At 40.6% G+C, this 13,341-nt stretch overlaps 1 pseudogene; it reads right to left on the minus strand.

Annotated features, from left to right (window-relative positions):
• Nucleotides 1–10,363: 10,363 nt before the first annotated feature.
• Nucleotides 10,364–11,652, minus strand: LOC110570631 (annotated as a pseudogene).
• Nucleotides 11,653–13,341: the final 1,689 nt, after the last annotated feature.

Here is a 13,341-nt window from a genome sequence, read left to right on the forward strand (position 1 = left end):
CATCTGTAAAATGGGGTTGTAAATATCTCTTACTTACAGTGGCGCGAGAATCCAGTGAATGAATCTAAAGCTTTTTCGCTCAGTGCCCGGCACATGGTAACTGTTCAGTACATTTTAGCTAGTGCTGCATTAGCTAAACCATTAAGAACCCATAACACACCCAATCCATGAGGATCCTGAGGGCATGTGTGCATTCCGGGGAAAAAAGTGGAATTGATTTCACTTCCTTTCTAGATCAGTGCTATCCAATGGAAATATAATGCAAACTGCCTATGTAATCTTCTAGTATCCACATTAAAAGGGTAAAAAAAAAAAAATCAAGTGAAATTAATTTTAGTAATACATTTGATTTAGCCCACTCTATCCTAAATATTATCATTTCACCAGCCACATTTCCAGACCTTCAATTTCCTAAGTTCTGGGCAGCACGGCTCAGACTCCTTGTCACCATGTGGGTCTCAGCTCAAGTGTCACCACCACCCTTGAGCATCTAAGTAACCACCTTGGTCTCTTCCCTCCCCACCCCCCACCCCCCACACACATTCACCATACCTTGTTTATTGTTTCCTTCTCCCCACGAGAATCTAGGCTGTAAGACTGCAGAGATGGATCCTTATGCCTTGCATATTGCAGACACCCATTGAATACTTGTCGAATGTATGAATCGATGAACGAACAAATTCATAAATGACTGGATATGGTAATATTTACCTACTCTACAGACAGAACTATCCAATTTTGACTAAGAAGATCTCTCTGCAATGCGGAAATAATATTATATTTGAAGAATTCAAAGGATGCACAATACTCACAGGGGTATAAAAACAGAATTCTACCATTTGACCATTATGGTGGCAATGGCAAGTGACTCAGCTAACTGCCTTTATACCTAGGTTTATAAACTGCCTCTCCCAACTGTGATGGCATAATTATCAGATGTTCTTCAATAGCCATTTATTTACTTTATGCATCATCTAAAATGTATACCAACTCGAAGATTTAAGATTTTTTTTTTTTTAAGATTTTATTTATTTATTTGAGAGAGAGAATGAGAGACAGAGAGCACGAGAGGGAGGAGGGTCAGAGGGAGCAGCAGACTCCCTGCCGAGCAGGGAGCCCGATGCGGGACTCGATCCCGGGACTCCAGGATCATGACCTGAGCCGAAGGCAGTCGCTTAACCAACTGAGCCACCCAGGCGCCCCTCGAAGATTTAAGATTTTTAAAAACAGTTTTAAAATGAAGATTAATATATAAAAATATTAAACTGAGTCCAAATGGTGAAGAGCCAGTTAACTATGGCTAGGTTAACCTTCACTAAAAAGAGAGTAACTGGCCTAGCATAAGAGTATGTATATATCTCTGTTGGGACAATTCTACAATAGAACTTTCTTGATAAAACTACATTTGGGCAATGGGTCAATAACAATAGTTAAGGGCGCCTGGGTGGCTCAGTCGTTAAGCGTCTGCCTTCGGCTCAGGTCATGATCCCAGGGTCCTGGGATCGAGCCCCGCATCGGGCTCCCCGCTCTGCGGGAGGCCTGCTTCTCCCTCTCCCACTCCCTCTGCTTATGTTCCCTCTCTCGCTGTGTCTCTCTCTGTCAAATAAATAAATAAAATCTTTAAAAAAAAATAACAATAGTTAAAACCTATTTCTGGACGGGCTACTCAATTAAGGCAATAATGTGTTTGTGGTACTGGTTCTAGTGGACTTATTCACTATTATAAAATGGTTAGTGAAATAGTGGTTTCCAAACCTGGCTGCCTAGTAGAATTACCTAGAGAGTTCTGCAAGACAGCAGATTCCTAGGGCCTATCCTCAGAGATTCTAATTCAGACAATCTGTCAGGACTTGGAAACTGTTGTTAGAAAAGCTCTCTTGGTGTCTCCAGTAATGAGCTGGGTCTGGGACACTCTGAAGCAGAATTGTCCAATTATCACCAGAGGCCGATTAACCAAGACACCAAAGAGGCTCAGTTTTCAAGGACATATCATGTGCATGAGTCCCTTCCAAAGCCCAGCATCTAATTTTGTGTTTGTCATTTTGCATTCTTTTTCTTAAACAAGACCCCCCAAATTATAAAGGAATCACTCCCACAAAACCTGGATCTGCTCCCGACCTTAAACTATGCTATAGTCAGAAAACTACAGCCACAGAGCAAATCCAACCCTCTGCCTATTTTTGTACAGCTCATAGCTAGGAATGGTTGCTACATTTTTTACTGCTTGGAAAAAATGAAAAGAATAATACTTCATGACACGTGAAAGTTATATGAAATTCAAATTTCGCTTTCTATAGGTAGTTACATTGGCTCCCAGCCATGCATGCTCATTCATTTACAAATTGTCTGTGACTGCCGCCATGGCAGAGTTGAGCAGCTGTTAGAGAGATTATGCGGCCTGCAAACCTCAAAAGTATTTATTAGAGGCCTTTTACAGAAAAAGGCCTTTGCCAAGCTTGACCTACACCATCAAGTGATAACATCATAAACACAACAGAACGCTGATTGAAATTAGTTACTTTATTTAATGTGAAAAGCATGTATGATGGGGGAATTGTTTAACATAAACAATTTACAAACACTCCCAACTGTAGAAGTGAGAGGTTTGTTTTATGAAAATCTAGAAGTGTCTAAATTCACATGTGAATAGCAAAGAACCATAGCATTTTTTTTTAAGATTTTATTTATTTATTTGAGAGAGAGAGAGAGCACAAGAAGGGGGAGGGTGAGAGGGAGAAGCAGACTCCCCGCTGAGCAGGGAGCCCGATGCAGGACTCGATCCTGGGACTCCAGGATCATGACCCGAGCCGAAGGCAGGCAGTCGCTTAACCAACTGAGCCACCCAGGTGCCCAAGAACCAGAGCATCTTGTTCAATATCACTCAGAGTAAGCTATGTTTGGTCTATAGGTTAGGAGCAATGATTGGTGAGACCAAAGGCTTTGTGAGATGATTAAGGATAGAATGATTAGCAGTAAAAACCTTCCCAGGTAGGACATACAGGAAAAATCTGGCAGGATAGTTGCAAAAGATGTCTGCAGTTAGATTAACCATTAAGCACAAAATAAACATGTGTTCTGAGTTGTGGAAAAGTGTAGAGAAATGTTGCTAAAGTTGTACTTCAAAGTTTAGCTCTGAGGTGGGTTCCTAAACCAGTTAATCCAATACTTGAAACGAAGCTAAAAACTTTTGAACAATAATGATTAGGTGAATTGGGCAAGAACTGTGACAGATCATCGAATTCTGGTAGCAAAGCAGATCAAAACTACTGATTTGGCTGTCCCTCTGCATAGAAGTATGACAAGAAACTTAGGTAGAGCCGTGTGAGGGTCACTCTGAAGACCTGAGATGGAAAAGGGGAGTCTGTCAAAGGACAGCTAGAGTACCATCTGAGTTGTTGTGACTGCTGACTGGCCAGGGCCCATGAGTGTTGCAGATTTCTCAGTCAGGCAAACAGCAGGTAGAAAATTAGACCAAAGGGCAAATCAATTGGGAAGATTAGTCAGCAAAGATGTTATTAGGTTGGGAGGTTAATGATGAAGGCACAGCTTTTTTATCAGTCAGTTGACTTTAAAGATCTCATGATTGAATTATGTAAAAAAAAAAAAAAAAAAAGAACAAGAGATCTTCCTTAACTGACTCAGGGGCCCAAGACTTTGAAGATCCAAGTGGTCTGCTACTTCTGGTTCTGATGGAATTTTAGCTGTTTGAAGACCATTGGTTCTGTGTCTTTTGGAGAGATCACAGTCCTCTGTTCCAAAGACCAGCTGGGAATACTATCCCAACCATAGTCCAACATTTCCATTTTCATGATCAGAGAGGAGTCTTTAGAGCCGGCAGGTAAGAAGATTGTTGAGTCGATCTGAAGGGTGAGTGATTTACCAGGCGGACAGACATAGGGAAAAAAGAAATAAAGGAACATTGTGGAGCATCTGCTCTGTGCTAGCTGCTTTATATATGTTACTTCATTATCTCCACATCCCCTCAGTATATAATTATCATTGATTCCACTAAATGTCTGAAGAAACAGAGATGGTAAGTTTTGTAACAGGGGAAAACTTAGCATATCTGACTCCATATTGTTCCTATTGCCCTTGCTGCTGCGACCCATAGCTTAAATCTGCTTACAGCAAGATGTGCATAAACTGCTTTTTACCCCAAATCTACCTCACTCAAGGAGATAAGGAAATATGTACAGAAATGACTATGCTCTGTTTAAGATCAGGATCGACAAGGCCAGATTCCTGTACCCAAAGATTAACTGACCAAGGTCAAAGAAGTTACCCGACTTTCCCGGGATGTCTACAGATAATCAGTCACCTTTTGACTCCAACCCCATTCTGCTTCTCCCTTTTGCTAACACAGAAGAAGCTTAAATTTCTTGCCAAGGGGAAATGGTTCTTTAGGACGATAGTCCCCCATCTCTTTGGTTTGCTGGCTTTCCAAATAAAGTTGCTTTCCTTACCCCAACATCTTGCCTCTCGACTTGTTGGCCTGTCCCATAGCAAGCAGAATGAGCTTGGACTCAGTTACAGTTTCATGCTTACAATCATCCAGCCAGTAATGGTAGAGTTGAAATACAAACTCAGGTCTGACTGTCTGCTTGGCCCTGAGGTCCTCACTCCTTCCCACTCACCATCCTGCCCCCAGCAGGCCCTCCAAACAGAGAAAGCAACAAGCAGAAAAGCACATCATAAATATGGCTTGCCACTTTCAGTGACCACCAAGACATTTCTTTAAGTTTACCAGAGTTATAAAAACAGAACTAAACTAATACCCTTAATTAATTAGTAATACTGTCTCCAAGTTGGAAGGTCACATTACCCATTGTAGTCTTTCATAAAACAAATTGCCATGTTCTAAATCTAGGAAATGTCCTCCATTGGGTCTCTTTGAGATTTTACAGAATTTAAACCTGCAAACTGGCTGTAAAAATTGCCTCAGATGCTAATGCAAAGTTTTGCTGACTACAGATTACTACAGACTACAAAAACAGCCCTTTTGGCTCCTTGCTCCATCTGTGACTGGTTTCTCTGTCACCATATTTCAATTAGAAATGAGGTTGTAATTCTGTCTTCCCTCTGCATGGGGTTTCTTTACACAGGCCATTACAGTAATGAGTTACATGGTCTTCCCTCAGGTGATGGTCAGTGGTGAAAACACAGTCAGTAGATCATTAGAACAATTATTACAAGCTTCTTTAAAAATTGATTAAGGAACACGTGCTAACATTTAGAAGTCCTTCAGCAACTTACGTGATCAATTTGTAGATAATTTCTCTTCCTTCCAAAACTGCATCTTCAGATTTGTCAGAGCTTGAAGTATGTACATCCCCCCCGCCCCAATTATAAACTACTCAAAAGAGGCTATAGGGAGACACTACGATCAAGTAATGCTGTCTTAAAGAATCCTGGTATTTAGTAGATTTCTTTTGTAAACCTAGGCCTAATCTCAGATTAAACAGAACAAATGGTAGCTAAATAGATGGCCTCTTTAAATCTGTTTGCTTTACCACAGATGAACAAGCCAAGACTTTCTTAATTTGTAGTTGAGAGCTCTCTTCCCAACTTAGAAGCAGAGGGAAAAGGAAGACCAACCACCAACCTAAACAGAGATTCTGTAATTATAGGATTTTAGGTTTGGAGTCACTTCACTTAATCTTTGCATGACCCAGAATTCAACCCAGAAGATTAAAAGAACAGCATTTTCAATTCTATTCATGAAAATGAAGGACTTGGCTAGAGTTAATAAAGCTGAGGAGAAAAAAATATAAGTTGTTAGTCAAAGCAACATAATCCTCACTCCAATGCAAAGTGGGGGAAAAAATTTAGTTGTACATGATTTCCATTGTAAGAGGTAATACTTTGGCATACAGACTTATAAAAGAGGACATAATATCCTGAGGGTGAATTACTCCATGTGGGAGAACCATATGAAGATTCCATTGTTGAAGCAACCGCTGAAGCTTATCAGATCTAAATAAAAGATTGATGGTGATTCTGAGCTTAAAATTTAATGCCCAGGCTAGCTACTAAATTTTACATTACAAGAATGTTGGTGGTACTGTTAAGTCAATAAAATCAATTATGCCCTCTTAGGGGATGGAGTTTATAAAATAAAAATTATTTACATATAGTGCTTTTTCAGAGGGCTTTGTTTACTTATTTCACTCACTGTCACTTGTCAAAATTTTCATTTTGATGGATTTAATGGGTAATATTTCATACATGCTTCATTAGAAATCCCATTCTTCTAAAAATGCCCTGTTTTCCCTAGAAATTACCGATAGACATGATCATTTCTACCTATAAACATGGCATATGGATTTGCAGATACAATCTAATAACGTGATATACCCATATTCAAGAAAGCAATTCCCAACTTTTAATTTAACTGATCCTCTTCCTGGAAAAAGGAACTTCAAGACAGCTACATTGTACTGTGAAGAAATAATCAATATAATAATCATAGCTATGAGGCTGCTTTTTCTTTTTTTTTTTAAGATTTTATTTATTTGACAGAGACACAGCTGAGAGAGTGAACACAAGCAGGGGGAGTGGGAGAGGGAGAAGCAGGCTTCCCGCGGAGCAGGGAGCCTGATGTGGGGCCCGATCCCAGGACCCTGGGATCATGACCTGAGCCGAAGGCAGACGCTTAACAACTGAGCCACCCAGGTGCCCCTATGAGGCTGCTTTGTAAATAAATGGTAAGTTCTGTTTATCCAACACCTTAGTTACTATGTAAGTCTTTTCCCAAAACCAGGTTACCAATTCACAGGAGCTTTATCTTCGGCTAAGCCCATCTCTCAAGTGAGTTAAAGGCTCGTGAGAGAAGGTAAGTGACCTTTCCTGGGTTTAAAGTGGGCTGTGAGATGAGGACCTGTGAAATGCCACTCAAAGGCAAGAGTCACAGTATTTTCCTCTGCATGATATCATTAGTGTCCCCACTGATCTCCCTTCCCCAACCTCCAGGAGGGAAAAATCCATCTTACTAAATAAAGCAAATATAAGTACTGTAACAACATATGCCTCCAAATTGTGTTTGTGTAAAATGATAACATCAAGATTTTGATCATTTGGGCTGATCAGATACTTGGTGACGTTTATAATCAAGAAATCAAAGATGACAGTGTGGAAAAAGTCACAAACGCTATCCTAAGTAATCATTTAAAACATATTTCAAAATAAACTATGATATTAAGTTTATTAAGTCAGAATTAGAATGTGAGAAAGACAAGTTTCCAGGTCAATAATGAAATAATTTATTATTTTGTTATTTTTTATTATTTTATTATTTTAACGGGGGGAGGATATATTTTAATCATTAGGGAGAAATCCTGTTTCCTATTCCTAAATATATTGGATTAATGTCATATGTGCATCCAGTTAGCTAGGAAGAAGGCCATTTTATTTTTATTTATTTATTTATTTATTTGACAGAGAGATAGAGAGCACAAGTAAGCAGAGCGGCAGGCAGAGGGAGAAGCAGACTCTCCGCTGAGCAGGGAGGCCGATGCGGGACCCATCCCAGGACCCTGGCATCATGACCTGAACCAAAGGCAGACGCTTAACTGACTACACCACCCAGGCGCCCCGGAAGAAGGCCATTTTAAGGAACATTAATCATTTTAATTCAAGATAAAGATATAAAGAGCACTAATCAATTACATTTAAGTTCTGAAATCAAGAATTTACTCAAAAAAGGTTTTCTAGGTTTTCATCAGCTAATACAATTATTCTTTAAAGATGTTTCTAGTATCAGATTTAAGCTGTTTTTCTTTTCCCAGGTCACTTGCACCATTACCCCCTCTATAAAATCCCATATTTGGTAAAACACAAAATATATGATATCCATTTTTTTTTAATTTATAAGGTTTAAAAAAATTACAAAAGATACAAACACTCGTATTCAAGTCAAACATTACAGAGGTGTATAACACCCCTTCACCTTCTCCAATCCCATCCCCCTGAGAAACTCAATGTTAACATTTTAGAGTATATCCTCCACACCAAACGAATATGTACAAATGCATCTATCCAAACACAAATGCATAATTATAAAAGCTCTGCTTTATAAAGTCAGAATCAATTCTTTATATTAATCAGGACTCTTTTGATTATAAGTAACAGAAACAGAAAGTAGTTTAAGTAAAAGGGAGGATTTATTGGTTCACAAATCTGGTAGGCTTCAAGCACAGCTGGATCTAGGGACTTAAAGCAGCACCTGGTCTAGCTTTGTCTTGATTCAGTTTTTCTCTATATTGGGACATTCTTGGGAAAGTCTCCCCCTGTGGTGGCAAGATAGGCACCACAGCTCGGGGTGTACATATTTATAGTTCCAAACCCAGGAGAAAAGAGAGTATGTTTCTTTTTCAACAGAACCAATGAAAGTTCTGAGATTTTGCACTTACTGCCTCCGATTATATTAAATGTTCATCCCTGAATCAATCCCTGTGGCTAGAGGAATGCTCTGATTCTCCAGTCATGTGTCATGGGCACACATGGATTGAGAACAGTGGCCTGTCTTAGTTTGGGCTGCCATATAAAAATATCCTACACCAAGTAGCTTAAACAACAAGCGTTTATTTATCACAATTCTAGAGGCTGAGAAGTCCAATATCAAGGTGCTTTAAGATCCGGTATGTGGTAAGGACACTCTTCCTGGTTTGCAGATGGTTGTCTTGGCGAGAGAAAGAGACAGAGATAAAGAGGCAGAGAGAGACAGAGAAAGAGATGGAAGAAAAGGAGTGAGGGTAATGGGGAGGTGGAGGAAGAAAGAGAAGGACTGAGAGAAAGAATTCATGTCTCTTCTTATAAGGGCACTAATCCCATTCATGAAGGCTCCACCTTCATGATCTATCACCTCCCAACAGGCCCACTTCCTAATACCATCACATTAGGAGTTACGATTTCAATATTTGAATTTGGTTAGCGGAGCGTGTGTGACACAAACACTCCCAAAAGGAAAACCTAGGTCCTATTTTACAAAAAAGGTTAACGAATCCTGGGTCAGCAAAATCAACACATTATCGATTGCATCCTGTACCCTGCTTTCTTCATTTAGTAGTATATTATGAATATCCCTCTGTATAAAGTAATCAGTGTAAATATAATGTCCATAATGGAAGAAAACATCTCATTTGGTAAATCCCTATAGAATTTACCATTCTATTCTTGATGGATGTTCAGCTGTCCCTGCTCCCTCCACCTCCCCCACTTCCCACGGAGTTTTATAAACAGTGCTGCCAAGAAATATCCTTGTATTGTCTGATTCATTTATTTCTGCAGCATAGATTCCTCAAGGTAGGATTACAAGTTCAAAAGATGAACATGTTTAATGTTTTAGTATCTGCTGACTGATTATATTTCAAAATCTGTTGTTTGCACTCCCATCAACAACATGGGATGAGAATGTTGATTCCTCCCATCCTTTACAATGTTATTATATATGTTTATGTTATTATATAGGATATCATATACCCATAGGATATTATAACCTCTTCAGTTTTTTCAAATCTCAAGGAAGTAAAACAATATCACGCTCATATAAAGAATGACAAGGGGTGCCTGGGTGGCTCAGTCGGTTAAGCTTCTGCCTTCGGCTCAGGTCATGATCCCAGGGTCCTGGAATCGAGTCCCACATCCGGCTCCCCACTCAGCGGAGAGTCTGCTTCTCCCTCTCTCCCTGCTCGTGCTCTCTCTCTTTCAAATAAATAAATAAAATCTTTAAAAAAATTAAAAAACTAAAAGAATGATGAATCTGCATATGCGAGAAACATCTAAAATCTGTATGTCAATAAAAAGACAACTTCTACAATCTTGAAAGCCAGACTCAGACCAGAAGAGAATATTTGCTTCAGATATGACTAGATGAAGGCTTCGGGTTCCTCATTTGTATCTCCTTAACCATTTAGTGACAATTTGATTTTTTCATATTTTTATTGGGCACTTGTTTTTCCTCCTCTGCAATTAACTTGTCTGGGTCCTTTGTTTATTTTTTAATGGATTGCTGATTTTTTTTTCACCAACTTTAAAAGTTCTTTATATATTAAGAATGGTTTCTGAATTTTATCTATTCCTCCTTTAGGAGCATATATTTATTCTTTTTTTTTTAATAAAACTATTTTGTATACTTTAATTTCTGAACAAAATAAACAAAAAAACCCATAATACACAGCCAAATTCCTTATCAAATATGGGAAGGGCTAAGGCTTGAGGCCCTTATATCCTGCCTCAAAGACAGGAGAAAAATAAAAAAACACTAGACATCAGCAGAGGGAACCAGGTGAACTGGGGCCATTCCTGGCTGCTGGGGAGGAGCTATGGGGACACTATTCACGGGCCCATGGTCTGTCGATAGAAACCCCTAATCTACCTCTTCCATGAGAGAGGCATCCGCATCACCCTCAGGGCTGGGGTGGGGGTGGGGGAGTCTCATCAGGAACAGCAGCTCTGGGTTCCTCTGCTGTCACTTCATCTTCGTCAATGCCCAGGCCTCTCTTGATCATGTGGTAGATGCGGTGGTCGTGAGTCTGGGGATCCTCCAGTGAGAAGCCAGAAGAGAGCAGAGCCCTTTCAAACAGCAGTCCTGCCAGGTCCTCGACAGCCTTGTCATTCTTGTCCGCCTCCGCCTTGTGCCGCGGCATCTCCACAATGGGGCGGTCAGAGTTGATCTCCAGGCGCTTTTTGGCCATCGTAGAGCCCACTGAGGCTTCGTCCCCAAGAGCCTGGGCCTTCGTGATCCTCTCCATGTTGGCCGTTCTGCTGTGGGTGCTGGTTAGTCACATTGTAGCTAGTCACAGTGCAGTCACACTGCCGTCACAACCAGCCTGGAGATGGTCACCTTCTCAACCTTCTTATCCAAGATTTCTTTCATGAGTTTGCAGAGGTTCCCAAGCCGGGCTTTGCTCTCCTTCATTTTCTTCTCCTCCTCTTCATCCTCAGGCAGCTCCAGGCCCTCCTTGGTAACGAGACCAGACTCTTCCCGTCGGACTCCTTGAGCTGCCCGCAGTACTCATCCACACTACCTCGTCATACACACTACCTCGAAGCCCCGCTTCGGCACTCGCTCTGCAAAAGCCGAGTTGGCAACCCGCTCTTTGCTCTCACCAGTGATGTAATAGCTGGACTTCTGGGTCTCCATCACGCGGGAGACATAGTCTGAAAGAGAAGTTCTCTCATCTCCAGACTGAGAAGTGTGATAGCGCATCAGCTCAGAAAGGCCGTGCTGAGGAGTCGAGCTCTCATGGATCCCAAGCTTTAGGTTTTTAGAGAAGGCCTCGTAGAATTTCCTGTAGTTCTCCTTGTCCTCTGCCAGCTCAGAGGAGAGCTCAAGGCATTACTTTACAGTGTTTTTGCGAATGACCTTCGAGATTTTGCTCTGCTGGAGCATTTCTAGGGAGATGCTCAGGGGCAGGTCCTTGGAGTCAACCCCACCACGGATGAAGTCGAGATATTCTGGTAGCAAGTCATCACAGTTGTCCATGCTGAACACATGGTGGGCACAGAGTTTAATGTTGTTCATTTCTTCTTGTTCTCAAAGAGGTTGAAAGGAGCCCCAGGGGGGATGAACAGCAATGCCCTGAATGCCAGCTGACCTACAGAGAAGTGCCTGACTGCCAAGTCGTCTTCCCAGTCATTGGTGATAGGAGCATATATTTATTCTAATATAAGATAATTGACTTTTAATTAGTTAACATAGTATATTGAATTACGTTGCTGTATTTCCTAAGGTTGAATCACCTTTGCGTGTGGTCACAGGGCATTATTCTCTGAATCCACGTTTAAAGTCAGTTTCCAATTATTTTATTTTGGATCTTTCACCACAGAGAGAGATATATTGTTTTCCTTTGTTCATACATTTTATTTTTAAGCTTTCTTTCTATACATATACATTTATTAAAATTCCTAAATGTAATCATAGATGTTTGCATCTTTTGTTTCCCTTTTTCTTTGTTCTTCCCCACCTTCCTTATCCTCATCACCCACATCATTCTTTCCCCACCCTCCCCTTTACTTCCATGCTCACATGACCATGTTAAAAATAGATTGTGCATCTTTCCATGTTTTTTTTCTTGAAGCTGATATAATCTTATAAATATAGATGTGTCTATATGTATGTTTTTAGTTTGTCCTCCTAGGGATTTTTCTTTTTGGGCGGGGAGTGGGAATAGGGATGGGATTCTTTTTGAATCTATGGGGGGTTTTTTTCCATCAGTTCTGGAAATTGACACACACACACAAGTTCCAAGGAACAGACTGTCTTCCAGCAAAAACTTTAAGCATACTAGGATATAAGGCACCATGAACAAGATCCAGCAGAACAGATAGATATCAGCAAAGGACTCCAGAGACCTCAGATACTGAACATATCAGACACCAAATATAAAATAACTATGTCTAATAATTTTAAAGAAATACAAGACAAGCTTGAAATATGGTCAGGCAATAAGAAATTATTTTAAAATATCAGAGACTTAAGGACCATTTAAAACTTATAAGAATGAAAACTATAATGAGGAAATTGAAAACTCAATGGAAGATTTCTATTTCTGACCATAGTGGTTACCAAGATGTTTTGGACCAGTCTCCCATTGAAAATAACTAAAAATACTGGCTAAACTGGAAAAAATATCTTAGAGGCATCAAAGAGCTAACAGAACAGTAAGAAATAACCAAGCCAAAACCTAAGTGCAATTGGAAATACAGACAAATAAGCATAATGGTGAAAACAATATTTATTTATTCAAGATAATTTCTAAATGTACTTTAACTTTGTGTGGGGGCATGCCTCATAACCTCATGTCTTGATGACCCTATGAACAAGGCCTCAACACTGAATGGCTGTCCCCTATGCTGAGGGGCTATTCAACAGTGGGCTTGTCTGGACAGGGGCCAGTTGGAAGGCACTTGCCTGCACATCTCAGAATGAGATCTGTCCCTCGAAGGTCTAGACCACAGACAGCCAACTCTGCAGGACCAGCACAACGATGGGTTTGCAAACCCTTAGCTCGTAATATACAAGTAAGATTGGATTGGGGTGAGGAGGGGAAGGATGAGCTAGCCTGTCATTCTTCCTACCTGCCTTACCTAAAACAAAGAGGGTGGGGGAGGGGGCATGATGCTCACCCTCAGTTCCAGGGGAGAACGAGGCTGCTGAACTGAGTTCAGACCTGCCTTCCTTCCTGTACTGCAGTCGCTGTGTGACTATTCCCTGCTGCAACCTCCTTTCCTGCACTGGGTCAATGCATTAGGCTAAGTTCGATCACATACACAGCCTGTTCTGACACTCTGTTATGGCTCAGGGCTCTGATCACACTTACTGCCAGTACTCCAACCTCAGTT

This window comes from Neomonachus schauinslandi, chromosome 1 (genome assembly GCF_002201575.2).
Source record: "Neomonachus schauinslandi chromosome 1, ASM220157v2, whole genome shotgun sequence".
Classification (NCBI taxonomy): Eukaryota; Metazoa; Chordata; class Mammalia; order Carnivora; family Phocidae; genus Neomonachus; species Neomonachus schauinslandi.